The sequence below is a fragment of the Heterocephalus glaber genome, unplaced genomic scaffold (assembly GCF_053883595.1).
Source record: "Heterocephalus glaber isolate CG9 unplaced genomic scaffold, H.glaber_assembly_v1.0 deba00000818, whole genome shotgun sequence".
Classification (NCBI taxonomy): domain Eukaryota; kingdom Metazoa; phylum Chordata; class Mammalia; order Rodentia; family Bathyergidae; genus Heterocephalus; species Heterocephalus glaber.
In genome coordinates, this window is record NW_028258164.1 from 13,930,527 (window position 1) to 13,951,090 (window position 20,564).

Sequence of the window (20,564 nt, forward strand, 5' to 3'; positions counted from 1 at the left end):
TGCCAAAACTACCATCTGTGGGCTCACAGAATGCCTCATCCATTCTCACAGTATTCCTCACAGCATTGCTTCTGACCAAGGAACCCACTTCACAGCCAAAGAAATGTAGCAGCAGGCTCATACTGATGGAATCCATGGGTCTTGTGATTTTCTCCATCTCCTAAAGCAGTTGGCTTGATAGAAGCTATAATGGCCTTTTGAAAACTCAGCTATAGCACCAGCTAAGTGGCAATACCTTCCAGGGCTGGGGTAAGATTCTCTGGGAGGTTGTACATGCTCTGAATCAGCACCTAATATATGGTGCTTTTTATCCCATAGCTGGAATTCCAGTTCAAGAACCAAGGGGTACCAATGGGAATGGTACCACTCATAAAAATTTGTGACCTTCCCCCAACATTTTTGCTTCCTGTTCCCACAAGGTTATTGTCTGCTGGCCCAGAGGTCCTAGTTTCAAACAAGTACTGCCATTAGGTGACACAAAGAGTGTCCCCTGAACTGAAGGTTATGATTTCCTACTGGCTACTTCAGGTTCCCTTAGGGCATCTCATTGAATTTTCTTTCTCTGTGATTAAGGCCAATGGGAAATTACAACAACTCAATCCAGGCAAGATTCTAAACAGCCCAGATGCTTCAGGAATGAGGGTTTGGAACACCCTGCCAAGGTACTTGCTGAAGGTGAAGGGAATACAGAATGGGTAGTAGCTGAAGGTAGTTATAAATATCAGTCATGACCACACGGCTACTCACAGAAACAAGGATTAATCAATGTAAAGATTTCCTTCCTATTTTGTCAAGAATTTGCCTGTTAATGCTGAGGGTATAACTCAGTGGCAGAGTGCTTGCCTAGAATGTGCAAGACCCTAGGCTCAATCCCCAGCACTGCAACAGCAGCAAAAAGAATTTGTGTGTAATTTGTGTATAATATATGTGTGTGTGTATAAATATCTTTGCTTTATTTCTCTCTTAGTCATTTACCACGTACCACAAGATTTATTGTCCTCATCTACATATTTAAGTATTGATAATTTTACCTTTAAGTTATGGGATAGCAGAAGAATAAATATCACCCTTGAACTTTACCTCCTCTTCTCAGAAAGACATTAGTGTATTTTCATTTGTACTCAGGATAGTTGCATCACATTGGGCACCACCATTGCTTTCTTATTATCTTTGTAGATTTAAGGATGGTCTAAGGAGATGTGTATGGCTGTCAGGTTGACAAGGGTTGTGCTTGTGATGGTTCAGTTTAAGTATCAACTTGACTAGTAAGGAACACCTAGAAAACTTGTAAAGAATTATTTCTAGGTATGTGTATGAGGATTTTTCCAGAGGGGATTGGCTCATGAGTCCATGGATTGAATGGGAAAGGTCAGCCTTCTACATGGGTGTGCTCCATCCAATCATCTAAGGGCCCAGATAGAATAAAAAGGCACTTTCCTGTCTCCTGGAGCAGGGCTGTGCTCCTCCCCTATTCCTGGATGTCAGCAGGACCCTCCAGTGTTAGGACCCCAGAACTTGCAGCGGTGGTGTAAGCACTGATCGAAGCACTACATCAGCCTAAGCGTTACACCTTCATCTTCCCCAGTCCTGAGGCCTTCGGACTTGGACTAAGCACCCCAGCTCTTGCTCTGAGTAACCTGACGTGGGACTTCTCAGTCTCTGTAGTCAGATGAGCCAATTCCCCTCTAAATTTCTTCTCATCTATCTGTCTAGATGCCAATGTCCCCATCCCTCTGCAGACTCCTGACAAGCACACCTGGTAAGCCAGGCACTTCTCATTGTCCACTCAGCTGGGCCCCCAAGGAGTGAAGGCAGCAAGCATACACCCCTGTCAGCACCCAGAGCATAGGCACTGGCCTGGCCAACATGGTAGGCAGGGCAGAGGTCAGAATAGGGTCCACCTGTTCCACCTTCCCTCCCATGGCTTCCTGTTAGGCCCTTCCATCTGAGCCTTGATTCCATGTGACAGTGACAGCCAGCTCTTTGGCTGGTGCCTTGATTCATTTTGTCAAGGCGTCAACACAGCACAAGACAGACTGGGTGGCTTAAACAACAGACGTGTATTTCTCACATTTCTGGAAACATCAAAGCCGAGACGGAGGCGCTTTCCCCTGAGGCTCTCGCCTTGGCTCCAGATGGGTGGCTGGGCCCTCGAACCCCCGCTCACAAGTCCTGTGTTTCAATCTCCTCTTCTTAAAAGAACACTGCTCATGTTAGAGTGGGCACACCTTAATGACCTTGTCTTAACTTCTTTACCTGTTTCTAGAACCAGTCCCCAAATAGACTCATATTCTGAAGTCCCCAATGATAAGGACTCTAATATTGAATTTCAGAGGGGACACAATTCAGCCTGTGACACTGCCTGATAGTGTACTCATGCTTGATTCTTAGCAGGCTCCTCATCACCAAAGGTCATGAAGAGAAACTTCAGTTCCTTAGAATCAAGCATTTTAAACATCAGAGACTTGAACTTAATGGGAACTTGCTGTTTAACCTTACAAACAAAGCCGGTTTCTACAAGAGCAGAGAGGCTGTGCATAAGCACCCTTGTCTCTGGGGAGCTGCTGCCTGATGGCTCTGTCTCAGAATCACCCCAGGAGCTTTTAGAAACCTGGAACCCAGACCAGCTAAATCAGAATCCAGGGCAAACCCCAGTGGTTAGGGACATTCACCAGGTGATTCCAGTGTGCAGCCAGGGTGGGGACAACTCAAGGTGGGAACGTCCCAGCTGTGAACTTGGGGCCATGAGGTGCATCATTCCCTCAGTCACTGAGAGACAAGCAGTTGGGGTCACATATGAGACCCAGGAGCATCGAGAAGCTCACATGGCCCACACAGGAACCTGCTCTGAGCATCCTGTGTCCCTGTTACTTACAGACGGACTAAGGGACAAACCCAAGGGAAACCAGGACGATGACCCATCCCTGACCAACAAAGAAGCCAATGGAGGTGTTCTAAGCGGAACAGGGCAACCCGATAACCAGCAAGCTCATCCCAGGAAGACCTTGCTTCTTTGGAATTTGCAGAGTCCCACGGTAGAGAGAGAGACTCACCTACCAAAACCGCACAAGTCCCCAAGCCCCAGGGAAACACCACCTCTTCACCTGCTACAGTTCTACAGAAGGGACAATGACATCCAAAGCAAAGGAAACCTGCTGGGGCACTGGAGTACCCATTGTAAAGTCAGTGTCATCCCTCGGGGAACCAGGAGGCCCCACACCTGAAGTCACAGCATTCTTCCCATGATGCCACTGAGGTCCTAGTGTTGAGGACCCCTCTTTCCCCCTGGAGACTCAAGTCCTAAATAGGGATCAGGGTATAGTGAGTGTTGCCCCACCAACCCTGCCTCTACCCACAAGGGTAAAGTCAAACTGGCTACTCTCCTCCGACAGCTTAGCCCTCTGTGGCTGCATGGCATCCTGGGACACTGAACAGCCACCTCGTAACAGCCTGAAGTGAAGGCTGAGTCCAGACACCTACATTGGCAATGGTTAGAAACGGCTGTTCCCACAGGGATTGGGGCTGGGGTGGGGGTTGAGGTGGCCAGGACCCAGCCCTGATAGAGAAGAGTTAGATCCCTCAAGGACAAGAGTCCCTGTCTGGAAACTAGGACTATAGTGTGGCTTTTCTCAGGGAACTGTGGGGGGTAGGATGAGATACTACACATAAAGCTCTCAGAACAAGACCAAATTTGTTAGCTGTGGATGTCATCACCTTACTCCTCATGAACACCACAAACAGAAGTAGTGACATTGGTTTGGATTTCCTCTTTGTGGTTTTGGAGCCTGCTCACCGTGGACCTGGGCTGCCCCTTCTCCAAGATAAACTCCTCATGAGTCTTCTAGGACTCATCCAGCCCATCTCCCCTTGGAGCCACTGGGGAGGGAAGGGTCTGAGTTTCAGGAAGAGGCCACCAGTCATAGAATTTGAATTTATGCCAGACAGGTTCTGAGAGCTCTAAATAAGGGACTAGTAACTATTTGAATGCAAAAAAAATCATAATCCTTACAGAAAGCCAATGTTTCATACTTGAACCCTGCCTTCTAGAATAGGTTATGATATCATAGAGATGATAAAAGGTATACTTGAGATCTAATGTTTGTTTGAAGATTTTTCTAAAGTATGTAAAAATACCTAATGGGCATACTTCTAAACGTGGCATGCTTACCAGTGTAGGGAGACTTTTCTCCAAACACCATCCTTCCATAGACACAAAAGCCCCTTTCCAAAAGCATATTTGGAAGGGCCACCTACAGCAGTGAAGAGCGCAGAGGAAGTGGAGGGATTGGGACATGACTTGGCTGTAGAGAAGGGTCCTCATTTGACCGATGACCTTTTGAAAGAAACAGCCCTTACAGGTCTTAATACCACCGGGGCCCAGGATGTCGTGTCCCTTGGAGGATGGATATAGGTTTTGAAGCCAGAAAGATCCAGGTTCAAAGCCTAGTTCTGCCACTTCTAGTTGTGTGGCCTCAGGGACAAAGCCCTCTATGCGGGGTTAACTTGTGGGGTTAACTTGTAGGATTAAACAGGCTCATGCACAAGTTCCCAGCACAGTAGCATCAAGGTCCCTGGGAGTGGTAGACCAGGCATTGGTGCTCATTCATTCTTCAGCCCAACTCAGAATGTCTCCCACTTATGTGAAAGGGACTCTCCCACTGTTGAGAAGATCTGCCCAGCAGCCTCTGTGTGTCTCCTAAGGTCACCTTCTTCACATTCCTAGCCGGCAGTGTGTACCCTCTGATCACGCTCACCCTCACCCTGCCTTCCCTTAGCACGGTTCACACAGACTGGAACTTGTAAAACAGAAACTTTACCTAATTCTGGTGGGCACAAATCAAACAGAGCAGAGATGGACCTTGATTTGCAGAACTTCCAAGATCTTGATTCTAGGACTGGCTGATGATCTGAACTACTTCCCCAGCCTCACCATCTCTCTACTAATGTAGATAATACATGATCATACAGTTCATCTTGCTATTTATAAAATTGAACAGCTGTTAGCAAAAAACAAAAAGTCCCTAACCTGGAGAAGTTGCCCTCAGGCACTTCCATGGTGAGGAGCCTGTCTAGAATGTAACTTTTCAAGTAGCCTGAGGGCTTCCTGCCTGCTCAGGCCCAAATAGGAGGCAAATGTCAACCAGCCCTTCAAACTTGTGGGTTAGATACCCAGCCACTTCCAGACCCAGTGAAAGGCATTGCTCTTAGAGAAAGAACCCCTTGCCTAGCACTTAAAACTTTAGCAAATGGAGAGTTCTTTAAGGGAAGTGTAGCTAAGAGTGAATCATGAGGAAGGACTTGAAGCCAGAAAGTTTAAGCCAAGACCCAGAGATCTGGGACCTTTACCTCAGTTGTACTTTTGGTGCTGTCAATAATCCACATGGAGCGTCTCTTCTTGGTGGCTCCTGACAATGGGCCTCTGGGGCCGTCTACACTCAGCCTGACTCCCTTACCCTATCAACCCTGCTAATCTACCTTCATTCTTCAAGAGTTAGCCTCACTGCCTCCACTCTGTCTCCCTCGCAGACCTTCTAAACCCAAGCCAGAACCAGCTACATACATTTCAGGGCCCAACAGGAAATGAAAACATAGGGCCCTTGTTGAAAAGTTTAGGAATATTAAGACAGTATGAACAGAACATCTAACCCAGCACAGGCCCAAGAGCCCAGGAGGCCAGGGCCTACTTACAAGCTCCCAGCTGTCCTTCCCCTAAGGACCTATAATGTTGCTGGAGGTCTTTTCCCTGAGATCCTGCTGTTTCCCATCCCAAAGCCATCTTAGTAGTAACCTGGTTGAACCTCCATTAGGTAGGCACATTTCTTTCTCAGGATGCCACATGGCAATTGAAACTTTCTTGTACCTAACATCGCACCCATATTCCTTGTCAGTGCCATCTGTTTGTTCATTCACCCCCAAAACATACACAAAAAAGAGTTCCCACCGTATGCCAGAAACTATGTGGGTCTCTGTGTCTTTGAATATATTAACATATAGTCTCTAACCTCAAGGATGCAGTGAAGAAACAAACTTGTGAACAGATGGTTGGAAAACTATGTGACAAATGCACAGAGGAATGTATTAGTCAGTTCCCCTGTTGCTGGATACAATACCCAACACACAACTTAGAGGAAGAAAGGATTAATGTAGCTCACAGTTTAAAGGGATTCAGTTCATAGTCAGCTGGCTCCAAGGTAGGATCATCATGCCAGAAGGATGTGGCAGGAGAGCATGGTGAAGCAAAGCTGCTCAGTTCATGGCAGCCAAGAAGCAGAGCAAGATAAAAGTGTAGAGAAAGGCGGCTCCTAGGCAGGGAAAAGATAGGCTTTACTAAAAATCAATAGGGACTCTTACTAAAAGCACTTTTGCCTCTACAGTTAAACCCTTCTACAGTTAGAGCAATTAGAAAGACAAAGAAGGAGAGAGAAACCAGACCCAGGAAGGTACCAGGTAACACAATGACCCCAAGTATTTATCAGAAAGAGTTCACGAAGCACGGTTCCTCCGAAGCCAGAAACATAAAAGACCAAGGAAACCACCCTCCCCTACCCATCTCTGATAAAATGCAAAGGAGACAAGGGATAGCCATCTAAGGACTCTTATTGAATATGTAAAAGATATATATATCTATCTATACACATATACACATTCTCACTTTAGCATCACTATATTACTACACCAGATGCACACATGTCCTCTTAATAATTAACTCTAAGCTACCTTTCTATAAGGTTACACACACACACATACACACACACAAACACATGCATGTGCACACACACACTTATCCATCACAAAGGGGCAGGAAGGAATCAAACGGGCCAAAAAAGAATGTAGACAGAGGTGCCCAGGTTAAGGTCAAAGACAGCCAGAGAGCCAATCAGATGGCTACAACTTCTATGTGCCCACATGGGGGATGGAAAGAGTCACTAGTCCTAAATAAAAGGAACCAGAGACAAAGGCTCAGAGGTGTTCACCTTTCCAAAGGCCTCTACTCTTCTAGGGTAGTTGCCTATCTTCTTTTTCTGCCCTTTTCCAAATAAACTTTCTTCCTTTATTTTAAACTCTGCCTCTTTAATTCCTTACTGGGGCTGAGTTTATGATTCCAGTAGCTTCATGTTCCAGCAGCTCAGCAGTGCATATACCCCACCTCAACACAACAAAGGCACTAGACAGGAAGGGGTGAGAGAATATATATAGTACCCAGGTCACACCTAGACATACCCAGGAGTACATTCTACTAACCTGCTGGGCATTTTTTAATCCAATGAAGTTGACACATCAAGATTAACTGTTACTGGCTGGGGATTTAGCTCAGTGGTTTTGTCGCCTGCTGTGCAAGCACAAGGACCCAAGTTCGATCCCCGGTACCAAAAAAAAAAAACCAACAAGATTAACTGTTACAAGAAATGTGCTGTATTTTGATAAAATTCACTTGTATGTTTGTTTTAATCTCTAAAAAAAGAATGACAAACAGCTTCTTTAAGAAAAAAAGATTAACTGTCACAATCCCTTGTCAAGTTCATACCCAAATACATCTCTTTAAACTATAATCTCCAAAGACAATAGCAAGTTCATAATTCTGCCTAACATAATACAATTACTCCTCCTCATGTAAGAAATGCAATAATTCCTTCCCCAAAAGTTTCAACAGTTCCAGCATTTTTCAAAAATCCAAAGGCAAATTCATAGCTGTGAACCTCTGTAAAAATGAGAATCAAGGGCCGGGGATTTAGCTCAGTGGTTTCGCCACCTGCTGTGCAAGCACAGGGACCCAAGTTCGATCCCCGGTACCAAAAAAAAAAAACAACACACAAAGATTCAAGTTACATAATCTGAAGGTACAATGACACAGAGTAAAAAAGTTCCCATTTCAAAAGGGAGAAATAGGGGAAGAGAAAATAATCAGACCAAAGGAAGACAGAAACCCAGCAGAACAGACATTAAAGCCTGCAGCTCCTTATTCAGCATTTAGAGCACATGGTGGTAAAATGTGAGATTCAAAGGGCACAGGTGACTCCACCCCTATGGCCTTGCCAGTTGCAGCCCAGATGCCTCTCTCTTGGGTGGATTCACTCACTGCCTACAGCTTTCCTTAGCTGATGTTCCACATTCCTGTCCTCTCTGGCTTTCTGGGGTCTCCACTACACCTTCACCCTCATCCCCTTAGCTTCATGAACTGCCCTTTCAGGGCCTCCTTGCCTGGTCTTCCAGGCCTTCCTCTGAAATCTAGATGGAAGCCTCCTTGACCCCAGAACTCTTGCACCCTTTGTGCCAATAAAACCAGCCTCATGTGAGCAACACCAAGGTCTGCTGTCATCGGAAACACCAGTCAATGTCTCTTGGACCGGCAGCCTCCAAGAGCCTGAATGGCTGAGCATGGTGAAATGAATCCCAGGGAACCAATTCTCTAGGGAGCCCTTCTTGAACAGGGATCCCAGGGACTCACTTCTCAAATGAAAGGTCAACAGTTTTGTATCCTGGACCCTGCCAAGGGTGGGTCTTGCTGATTCCTCAGAGTCCTTCAAAATATCTTTCTTTTGGTCCCTATACAAAGTATTTTGTTTCTTTTTAGTCATGTTAATCTTTCTAGAAGCCACACCTCCTTTGGCCCCAATTTCACACATTTCCTTCTGGGCCAAATTTTAACTTTTTCAAATTTTTCTGTTCTGCCTTTTGCCCCTGATTCTTACCACCAATCTGGCTAGAACCAGCCAGAAGTATCCATGACACAGCCTGAATGTTGGGCTGTCTTGAAATTTCCTTCACTATATTAATTAGTCCATCAACCTTAATCTCAATCTCTTCCAAAGTCCCAGGATATGGGCAAAATGTAGACAAATTTTCTGACAGAGTATAACACACATCCCCTCTAATCCAACAGCCAAATGGGGTCCTTGCTCCCAACTGAAACCTCATGAGCCTGGCTTTTACTATCCATGCTCCTATCAGCATCCTGGCCTTCTGAGCACTGACTAGAATAACCCATCAAGCTCTGTTTATATCATTCCAGCCTGCTTCTCCAAACCTTTCCAAACTCTCCCATAAACAAGGCTTCTAAACCACATGGTCAGATATAGTCAGAAACAGCCCTCTTTCCCTGGTACCAAGTTTCTGTATTAGTCAGTTTTCTTATTGGTGGACACAGTATCTGACACTCACAACTTAAAGAGGAAAAGTTGGCCCGGGAGGAGGCTCCCCCACCACCATTCCATCACTCCTAGGGCAGAAGAGGTGAGCCAATCCCAGCACCTGGGAAGAGGCTCCCCACCGCCATTCCACCACTCCTAGGGCAGAGGAGGTAAGCCAATTCCAGCGCCCAGGAGGAGGCTCCCCTCCTCCATTCCACTGCCTCTAAGGCAGAGGATGTAAGCTGTGCAGGTGCCAGCAGCACCCGCCCCCTGTGGAAATGAGAAAACACATAAACAAGCCTCACAAACAGACTTCCAGATCACCTACAGCAACCCCAAGGGGAAACAATATGGAACAATCTGATACTGAACCACCTGGACTCCCTGAACTGGCAACAAAAGCAGATCTGGAAAAAGTGAAATCAGAAATAATTTCCCAGATAACAGCAAAGATTGTGCCCATAGTGCAAGACATGATTAATAAATCTAGAGAGGACACAGATAAAAAAATAGAGGATCTGAGGAACATGATGGAATCCCAACATAGGAAACAAATGGAATCCATAAAACAGATGCAAACAGATTTCCAGGAGATTAAAAACTCCATCGAAAGTCTACACAGCAGAATGAACCAATGTGAGGGCAGAATTTCAGATATAGAAGATAAGATTGCAATTAGTGACCAGGAAAAGAAAAATTGCTTTAAAATTGCAAGGGATCACGAGAAAGCAATCCAGCAGCTGCTAGATGATGCAAAGAAGAATAACATAAGACTCATTAGAGTTAATGAAGAAACAGGAGAGAGTGCAGATGACATAAAAAAAACAGTTCACAGAAGTGATGGCAGAAAACTTCCCAAGCAGGGGGAAAGAACTTGACATACAGATAAGTGAGGCATACAGGACACCAACTAGCCTTGATAAAAAAAAAAAATCTACACATAGGCATATAATTGTTAGGATTCCAGAAACCCAACAGAAGAACAAAATTCTACAAGCAGTTAGAGAATAGAAACAAATCACATACAAAGGAAATCCTATCAGAATCACAGCAGACTTCTCAGTGCAAACCCTCAAGGCAAGAAGAGCTTGGAGTGATGTATTTCAAGCCCTAAAGGAAAATAGCCTCCAACTCAGAGTAATGTACCCTGCAAAACTATCTTTTAAAATTGATGGAGAAATAAGATACTTTCATGATAAAGAGAACCTTAGGAACTTCATGAATACCAAACCAGCACTCCAAAAAATTTTTGACAATATCCTAGGAAAAGACAATGAGGATCACAACCCCAGGAAGCCCAGCAGAATGAATCCGTTGGGTGTGACAAATTAAATGCAAAGGGGGAGAATCCAACAAAAAGAAAAAGTCATGACAAGGCTTTTAAAACTTTTAACTTCATCTCCCTAATGAGTGTATAATTCAATCTTGTTATTGTACTGATTAGTATTTTTCTGATTCTAGTGTTGCACACCTTTCCTTGTGCTGTACTGGCTATTTATCATCTTGTGTCTACTTTTTAATTGGGTTGTCTATTAATGAGCTGTAAGAGTCCTTCATATAGGGCCGGGGATTTAGCTCAGTGGTTTTGCCGCCTGATGCGCAAGCGCAAGGATCTGAGTTCAATCCCAGGTACCAAAAAAAAAAAAAGAGCTCTTCATATATTCTGGTCATAGGTTATATGCATTGTAAATATGGTCTGTTTAAGGACTACTTTTCATTTTAATGATGTCATTTAAAGTTCTAAATTTTGATGGAATCTCATTTATCAATTTTTTTCTTTTATACATCATGTTTTTTGTATCCTAGGAAGTTCTTGCCTACCCTAAATTCATAAACATTTTCCCTTATAATTTCTTAAAGTTTTATAGTTTTAGTCTTTCATATTTAGATTCATAGATCCTTTCAAGTTATTTTTATGTATGGAAATAAAGGGTTGGGGTTAATTTTTTATATATGGATACCAGGTGTTCTAGTGCCATTTGCTGAAAACACTATCACTTCCTCTGCTCTTGAATTGAGTTTATATTCTATAAAATGTTAATATTAAATAATCTTTCAAAACTCAGTGGAGCATATATGTGTGGTTCTATTTCTAGATTCTCTGTTTTATTCCAATGATCTATATGTCTTTCCTTACACCAACACTGCTTTGATTACTGTAGCTTCAGAGGAAGTCTTAAACTTAGGTGCTAAACATCTTCCAACACTTTTTTTTCTTTTTGTTTTTACCTTTCTAGGTCCTTTGTACTCCTACATAACTTTTAAATTTCAATATCCAATTCTTCATTTACAACAAGTATACATAGACCTGAATTTTTATATATACCTTATGTTTTCTAATCCTGATAAATTCAAATACAAGTTCTAAGGGCTCCTAGAGATTTCTTAGTATTTTCTCTGTAGGTGATCATTTCATCTACATATAAAGATTTTGCTTCTACCTTGCCAATCCTATCTTAATTGTGTCATTTTATTGCCAGACTATTTTGGTTTAGCCCTATGTTTCAAAGTTTAATGGACAGATAACGAGTACACATATCTGTCCTTGTTCTGCACCTTAGGGAGAAAGCATTTTATCTTCTCCATTCATATAAGGCATTTTTGCTGGAAGTATGGAGTACACGTCTTTAATCTGTTGAGAAGGTTCTAGTCTCCTGATAGCTTTTACCATGAACAGCTGTAGAATTTAGTCCAATACTTTTTCTACAACTGATGACAGGATCATATGGCTTTTTCCTTTCCTCTGTTAAAATGATGACTTTTGGGGGTGGCTGAACCAACACTGCCATCCCTATAACAAAACCACTTTCTACATACTGCCAGATCTGACTTCTAATAGTTTGTTTTATTAAACAAATTTCTATCCATGTTCATACTTTTTTCTTCTATTATCTTTATCCAGTTTTAGGATTAGCACAATGTTGAGTTCCTAAAATGAGGGGAGAAGTGTTCCTTTTTTTTTCTGCTATAAATATTTGATATAATTTATCAGTTAAAATGTATACGAGCCTGTTGTTGTCATATAGGTAGGTTTCCAAGCTAGGAATATGCTTTCTTTAATAGGTGCTATTCAAATTTTATATTGCCTCCAGAGTTAGTTTCATTAATTTGTCTTCCAAGGTACTTCTTAGAAGTTTTCAAATTATTTCAAAACAGATTTTTGTAATATGCTTTCTATATCCTTTTAAATTCTGTAAAATCTGTGATAATGTCTCCTAGGTCTTGATACTGTAATTTTAAAAAATGTATAATTGATATTGTGTAATAGGAAGTATAGGTCTAAAGGAGCAGGAGAAGTGGGAGGGGTAGGAGAAAGGAAAGAAGGGAAAAGAAAAAATACGAGAAAAGAAAAAAATGGAAACAAAGTCTTTGCAAATAGGGAAGGGTGGAGGAGGGGAAGGGAGGGCAGGAGAAGGGGGAAAAAATAAGAACCAAGATACTTATGTAAAGGTACAAGATCCCAATGATGAATGTAACTGTATTTTATACCTAAAATGTACCAATAAACTTAATGGGGAACAAAATAAAAATAAATAAATAAAATAAAAGAGGAAAAGTTTAAATTAGCATATGGTTTAGGGGGATTCAGTCTACTGTCAGCTGGCTCCAAAGCAGGAACATCATAGTTCAAGGCATGGTGGCTAAGCTGCTCAGTTCATGGCAGCTGGGTAAAAGAGCAGGACAATAGTGGCAGAGAGGAATGGAAGAAGAACCATGTATTATACCCACAGTCAGACCTCCATGACCCACTCAGTCATACCCGAGTGTGCTCTACTTTTTTTTTGAGACAGGGTCTCATGTAGTTCAGGCTTACCTTGAACCACTGTATAGCCCAGACTGGCCTCAAACTTGCAGCAATCCTCCTGCCTCAGCCTCCCAAGTTCTAGGATTACAGGCATGTACCACCACACCTGGCTGCTAAGCATTTCTTAATTCAATGAAGTTGAGATATGAGGATTAATGGTCACAGGGAGGATGGACAAGTTCCCTGGAACCAGGAAGGACAAGACAGCTATAGAGAGGATGTAAAAAGGTGAAAGGAGGGAGTTGAGCCTTCGGGAAAGTGCTAAGTGAATGAGGAGGGAGAACAAGAATGAGACTGCTAGGCCAGAGGCCCAGGAAGTCTGACAGCCTACATGGATAATGCCAAGAGCACAAGGAAAACTGGGGCTGGACAACTTTAAGACCAGATGAAACAGTTGACATTTCATCCATAGGCAACTCATGTTTTTCCTAAGCATTTGCCCCCTCAGGAATTCTACACCAGCATTTGTCCCATGTCTTGTGCTGCCACATTTATGACACTGGTACCACCTGTTATGGCTTATGTGTAGATGTTTCCCCAAAGTCTCGTGAAGTCACAGGTGAGGCTTTTCAGAGGTGGCTGTATCTAGAGTGTGTGATGCTGGGATTAAGTATGTGATGATGGGATCAAGGGTGTGTGATCACTAAATTAGTCCACAATTGGTTTCCCATAGTTCTGGGTATGGATAATGGGAAGGCCCACCCTGGGTGTGAGTGCCACCCACACTAAGGATATGTTGCCTGGATAGACTATAAGGGACAGAAAGAAGGCAGCTGTTGTCACTTGCTGCTTCACTACTTCACTGTTTGCTGCCTTCTGCTTTCCTGCCTTTTGCCCACCATGAACTGTTTCTCCTCTGCCATGCCCCTCTGCTGTGCTACCCTTCCTTGAAGCCAGCCAATCATGGGCTAAAACCTCTACAAACTGTGACCCAAAATAAATCTTTCCTCCTTTAACTTTGGGTGTCAGGTATTTTGTCTCAACAACAAGAAAAGTAACTAAGACACCACATTAGCACACCTCTGCTATCAAAGGCCCAGATCACCCACATGCCTAGAGCCTTGCTTAGCCAAGCAGATAGTCCTAACTTTGGCCACAACACAGCAGGGACCCTGGGGGGTCAGCAAAGGAAAGGGACACTGTGGTGGATTATGGATTCAGCGTAGTTCCAGGCATGGAAAACCCACCTGAGGACTGTTGCCAATGACATAAAAAGAACTAGAGAAGATTGTATGCTGATGATTTTCCTGGGGAGGCTTGCTGTGGCTGGTTTTCCTGATGTGAACTTGGCTGTACTCATCGGAGGAGGAGTTCAGGTCCTTGCTGTCGCTGGGAATGGCTGCTGTTCTCCTCAGGGAAGCTCTGGCCTTCACTTTAAGCATCACACTTCCATTCCTGGCTCCAGGGAAGATCCCTCAGCCTGATGGCACAGATCCTTCACCCCTCCAGCACTGGCTTTCTAGCTTCTACCACTGGCCTTTGGGCCTTCCCAAAGCAGATCCTTGATACGGACTTGCATGAGACATTGCCATGGGCTCTAGGCCTTCAGCTGGACTTGTGTGGGACATTGCTGTGGGATCCAGGCCCTCAGCTGGATTCTTCGAGTCTCTCGTGTGTGGACAGATCTCTTGCAGTCCTCTGCATTTGACTTTTGGGATGAATATTATAAAATAATCCTATAAATTATTTGTCCTGTATTAAATCTATTCCCTTGCAAATTTTGGCTACAACAGATACATAGAAAGGTCCTGGAGGGGCCTGGTTCTGCTCTCCCTCCCTTGAACCCACCACAGCCTGTGAAACACAGGTTCAAATATAGGTTAGGGCTGATCGCATAGTAACCAATGCTTGCAGGCTGCCAAGCTCAACTTCCAGGATTCCAGACTCTCGAAGGACAGTAGGTATCTGTAGACCACACTGTTTGTACATGGTCTAAGCAGGCTAGGAAGGCAGGGGAACATCTAAAGGTCACGTTTCCAGTTACCAGTCCGGGGACTAGGCCTGCTCTGTTAACTCACAGGCCTGTTTGGTTGATACTCTTTATTGCCTGTCTCTCCTCACTAAAATGTGAATCTCACGCATTATTTTACTTTGCTGGTTCACCAATGTGTCACAGAGTGTGTGTTCCATAAATATTTATTGAGTGAACTGAGGCCTGTCAAGAACAACCCCACCCCAATGGTGGAAGTGGGGCAGGAACTTAGAGATGTTCTCCTGTGCAAGGGTGGGATTGTCCCAGCCTTATGGATCTTTCCAGGGCCCTTGTTTGGGGGAAACAGTACAGTTTTTTTCTTTGCAAAAAGAAAAAAAAGATTTGTTTCCTAATTAGGAACAAAGCTTATGATGTTAGCTTCATTAACATAAAGGTCCAATCCAGTGGCTTCCCTGGGCCACCTCCAGCCAGTCTTGGTCCAGGCAGCAGTGGCCGTTTCTTTCCTGTGGTTCTATAGAAACAATCCTTCTCTCTAGATTAACACAATTGATCTCTGATGGGTGGGGACCTTCTGAAATCAAAATATCATAATCTAGCCATGGGACATCTATGAATGGGGATTTCTAGCCGTCTAATCCCAAGACTCCAAATCCGTCTTCCCTACCTGAGTCATGACTTCTTCCTCCATGTCTCGTCCTCTAGTACATCAGTTCTGCCCCTTTAAGGAATAAGGAAGGCAGGCAGCCACGTTCAGAAGGGCACAATCTTTGCACAACTGTTATCTGTAACTACTACCAATCATTAACCCCAGGAAGGGAGGAGCTGGACCTCAGAAATCAAGGTCACTTATTCTAGGGAGGGGCCAGCCACCAGGAACACAGCACAGAGTCAGGAAACAGAATGTGAATTCTGGCATCTTATATCCACACCACACGTACAACAAAAACAACAGCTTTACACAGTAACACAAACCCCACTGATTCTCCCCAGGAACACCCCGTTCCCCGTCCCAGGAACAGACTACTTGTCTGGGTCTGAGACACTGCCACCACCCACCTTCTGCCCGGAGAGTCGTGTCCTGGTGTCCTCCAAGCCCTGCATTAGCTCTTTGCTGAGGTCACTCAGGGTTGCAGCACCCAGGCACAGGCCTTGGGATTCACCCACTGCTGAGGGCCAAGTTCTGTGCATTGAGGCACACACAGAGGTTACACAGGGTTGCACAGTGTCTCCCCCAAATTCATGGCCTTCCTGGGCCTCAGAATGTGACCTTCTTTGGAAATATGGTTGTTGCCGATGAATAGTTAAGATAAAGTAGTGTGGGGGTGACTTAATCCAATGACCAGTTTTCTTATAAGAGTGGCAGGGGAGGACACCAGGTAAGGACAGAGGCAGAGGTTAGAGTGAGAAGTCCCCACACCGAGGACCCAAGAACTGTGGGACCACCAAGGACAGAGGCAGCATCAGCAGCCGGAAGAAGTGAGATCTTCCTGCGAGCCTTCAATGGGACCACAGTCCTGCCAATGCCTTGATTTCAGACTTGCAGTCTCTGGCACTGTGACAGAATTCTTTTCTGTTGGCTGAAGGCCCCAGTCTGTGGACCTTTGCTATTGCACCCCCAAAGGATAAAGGAAGAGGACAGCATTCCAGGACTTGGGGTTTGCTGTTTTGAGGGGCATTTCCTTCCCCACCCTGCAGACTGGCTCTCAAGCATCACCCCTGCCACATTTAGCCTATGCCACCTTGTCATAGAACACTTTCTCTCTACGCTTTCAAACCCGAAACTGGACTCTCCTTATACGCCACAGCAACTCTCTCCCTCACCACCCCAAGCCTCTGGGTGTGAGTCTGGAGTGAGTCCCGCCTCCAAGACCATCTCAACTGTGGAGTGACCACCTGCAGCCACCCAGCCTGTCTTCCCAGGCTGGTCTTTTGTTTAATTATGGGTATCAGGTGCTAAGCACTGCCTCAATGCCAGGGCACCTCAGTGCCCCAGAGATCTTTTTATACAAGACCCTCCCATTCTTCTTTTGTTTGTATGTATCTATGTGCATATGTATGTGCGCCTATGTGTGTATATATTATATATGTATGTATGTATGTATCTATGTATGTATGCATTCTCACTCCTATCCCTAGCTAGGAAACCATTCCAATGCATTTAATGTGCATCAGTCCTTAAAGATGTACAAGTGACCTCGTGTGCATGTGTGTTAATCTGAGAGACAGCATCGTGCTCTGTCATTCATCCTCTTTTTCCCAAAATTTTAAGATCCACTTTTGTGAGTTGCTGTGTTCAGGTCCACACCTTTGCAGAAAAGCTGCATGATGCGGTCCGACCCCTACCCTAGTTTCAGGTCCCTGATAGCAACTAGCTCTCCATCTCTACAACCCATGTACATTTCCTACCACTGGGCCTGTGTGAGAATCCATCAAAATGCAGAACTGCTGAGCTGTAAGACATGCAACCAACTCATTTGCCCACACCCTGAGAATTGCACTGCAGAACAGCTGTACCATCCACATCCCCTACCCACAGGTCACACCAGTTTGCTATTTTCTTACATCTCTACTGACACTAGGCATCATCCAGCTTTCTCATTTCTGCCAGCAAGGAGTATATAAAATTATATCTCATTGTTGACTCCTTTGCATTTTTCAATAACCATTACACTTCAGCATCTTTTCATGGATCCATCAGCCCTTTGGGTTTCCTCTCTTATAAGTTGCCTTTACCCAAGTTTCTATGAAGATGGCTACCTCTTTCTGGTAGATTTGCAAGACTTCCTTGTGTGTTCTAGATATCGAACCCTTTGCTTCTTTATAAACAGCTTTATGGAGACATCATTTACATACCTTACAGTTCACTTGTGTTTGCAAGTGTACGTGTCAGTGGATATGCAATATATATGTGCAAATACATGTGCAATAATTACTTGTCAATTTTAGAACATTATTGTCACCTCAGAAAGAAACCCAGCCCATTAGTTCTCACCTTATCCCCCCAATTCCACCCCAGACCTTGGCAACACTAACACATTTCTGATCTGCTCTATAGTTTTACCTATTCTGGACATTTTATATAAATGGAATCATATGTAATGTGACCTTTTATAACAAGCTTTTTCATCTCACATATTGGTTTTGAGGTTCATCCATGTTGTAGCATATATCAGTAGCTCATTTCTCTTTATGCCTGAATAATATTTCATCATATATATCTACCACATTTTCTTTATCCATTCAACAGCTGATAAACATTTGATTTTCTTCCACTTTGGGGGGATTATTAATAACACTGCTATAAACATTCACATAAGGGGCAGGGGATTTAGCTCAGTGGTTTTGCTGCCTGCTGTACAAGTGCAAGGAACCGAGTTCGATCCCCAGTATAAAAAAAAAAATTCACATAAAAGCTTCTGAGTGAACATATGTCTTTGTTTGCCTTGGGCATTTACTTAGGTGTGGAATTGCTAGGTCATATGGAAAGTCTGTGTTTAGCCATTTGAGAAACTCAGTTTTGCAAAGTGGTTGCTTCATTTTACATCATCACCAGCTGTGTGGGAAAGCTGAATTTCCCCACATCCTGGCAACACTTGCTATTATATTACTTGCTCAGTCTAGTCATCCTAGTGGATGTAAAGTGATATCTCATTGTTTTTTTCATATACACATATTTTTATTTTGACACATACTATTTGTACCTGTTTATGGGGTACAGTGTCACATTTCAGTGCATGTGTACAATGGGTAATGATGAGGGTACTAAGCACATCCATCATTTCAGACATTTTGATTTCTTTGTGTTGAGAAATTCTGTCAACTGCAGCAACATGGGTGGAACTGAAGGACATTATAGTAAGTGAAGTAAATCAGGTACAGAAAGACAAATACTGCATGTTCTCACTGATACATAGCAGCTAAAATGTTGACCTTACAGAAGTAGAGAGAACAGTGGTTACTAGAGTCTAAGAAGGGCAGAAGGCACTGGAGGATGAAGAGAAGATGGTTGACAGGTACAGGAATAGGAGAATGAGTCCTAATGTTCTGTAACAGAGTTGGAAAACTATAGTGACAGTAATTAATTGAATATTTCAAAATGGTAGAGAAGATTTGGGATGTTCTTGTTGTTGGCTTGACTTTTCTTTCCCTAATGACAAGTGATGTTGAACATCTTTTTATGTGCTTGTTGGCCATTTGTATGTTTTCCTCCAAGGAATATCTGTTCAGATCCTTTGCCGTATGTGTGTATGTGTGTGTGTGTGTGTGTGTGTGTGTGTGTGTGTTGCTGAGGATTGAAGCCAGGGCCCTGTGCATGCTAGGCAACTGCTCTGCTACTGAGCCACATGCTTGACCCATTTTTTTAATTGGACTTTCTTTTAATTACTAAGTTGTAAGCTCTTAATATAGTCTAGATACAATATCCTTGTCAGCCACACCATTTGCAAATGTTTTCTCCCATCCTGAACACTGTCTTTTCACTTTCCTGTTGGTTTCCTTCCAAGCAAAGAAGGTTTCCATACTTATGATGCCCAATTTATGATTTTTTTCTTTAGCTTTTTGTGTTTTGGGGTCACATCTAAGATGCCCTTGCCAAGATCAAGATCAAGATTTGCTTCTCTGAAACAATCCAAAAATTCATTTGGAACAAGAAGAGACCCAGAATAGCAAAAGCAATTCTAGGTAACAGAGACATGGCGAGGGGTATCACAATCCCCAACCTGCAACTATACTACAAAGCTACTGTGATAAAAACAGCATGGCACTGGCAAAGAAACAGACCTGAGCACCAGTGGAACAGATTAGAAGATGCAGAAACAACGCTAGACACACTCAGCCTTCTCATCTTCAATAAAGGAGCCAAACACCCTCACTGGAGGAAAGATAGCCTCTTTAATAGATGGTGCTGGAAAAATTGGGCTTCAACTTGCCAAAGAGTAAAACTAAACCTATATCTCTCACCATGCACTAAACTAAAATTAAAATGGATTAAAGATCTAAATATTAAAATAGAAACTCTGAACCAGTTGGAACAGAGGTTAGGTAGAACCCTTGAAGACATCGGTGTAAGAAAAGATTTTATGAACAAAACCTCAGTTGCCCGTGAATTAGCACAAACAATCAACAAGTGGGATCTCTTCTTATTAAAAGGCTTCTGCACAGCGAGAGAAACCACCAGCAGTGTGAAGAGACAACCCACAATGTGGGAAAAAATCTTCACCTGCTCTTCCTCAGACAAAGGTCTACTATCTCGAATCTATAAAGAACTTAAAAAGATCAGACCTCCCAAATTTAAAGACCCAATTGAAAAATGGGCATCTGAAATGAACAGACATTTCTCAGACAAAGAAGTAGAAATAGCAAATAAATACATGAAAAAATGTTCAACATCGCTGGTCATTCAAGAGATGCAAATGAAAACAATGCTGAGATTCCACTTCACTTCAGAAAGAATGGCTGCTATCATGAAATCAACCAATAACAAATGCTGGCGGGGCTGTGGGGAAAGAGGAACCCTGCTCCTCTGCTGGTGGGAGTGTAGACTGGTGCAACCACTGGGGAAATCAGTATGGAGATACCTCAAAGAACTAGGACTGGAAGTCCCATTTGACCCTGCTATTCCACTGCTAAGGATCTTCCCCAAAGAATTCAAAGAATCATACCACAGTGATATATGTGCTCCCATGTTCATAGCAGCACA

At 43.5% G+C, this 20,564-nt stretch overlaps 1 protein-coding gene across 2 annotated transcripts in view; it reads right to left on the reverse strand.

The window, feature by feature from the left end:
- The window catches only part of Tmem176b (transmembrane protein 176B), a 79,501-nt gene extending 63,863 nt beyond the window's left edge, over window positions 1–15,638 (reverse strand). The window contains exon 1 of one of the 2 annotated variants that reach the window (XM_004860407.3): window positions 15,531–15,638. The gene's annotated coding sequence lies outside the window, so the exon portion shown is untranslated. The remainder of the gene's footprint in view (window positions 1–15,530) is intronic. The other variant, XM_087207800.1, reaches the window with a different exon arrangement.
- Between the last annotated feature and the right edge of the window lie 4,926 nt (window positions 15,639–20,564).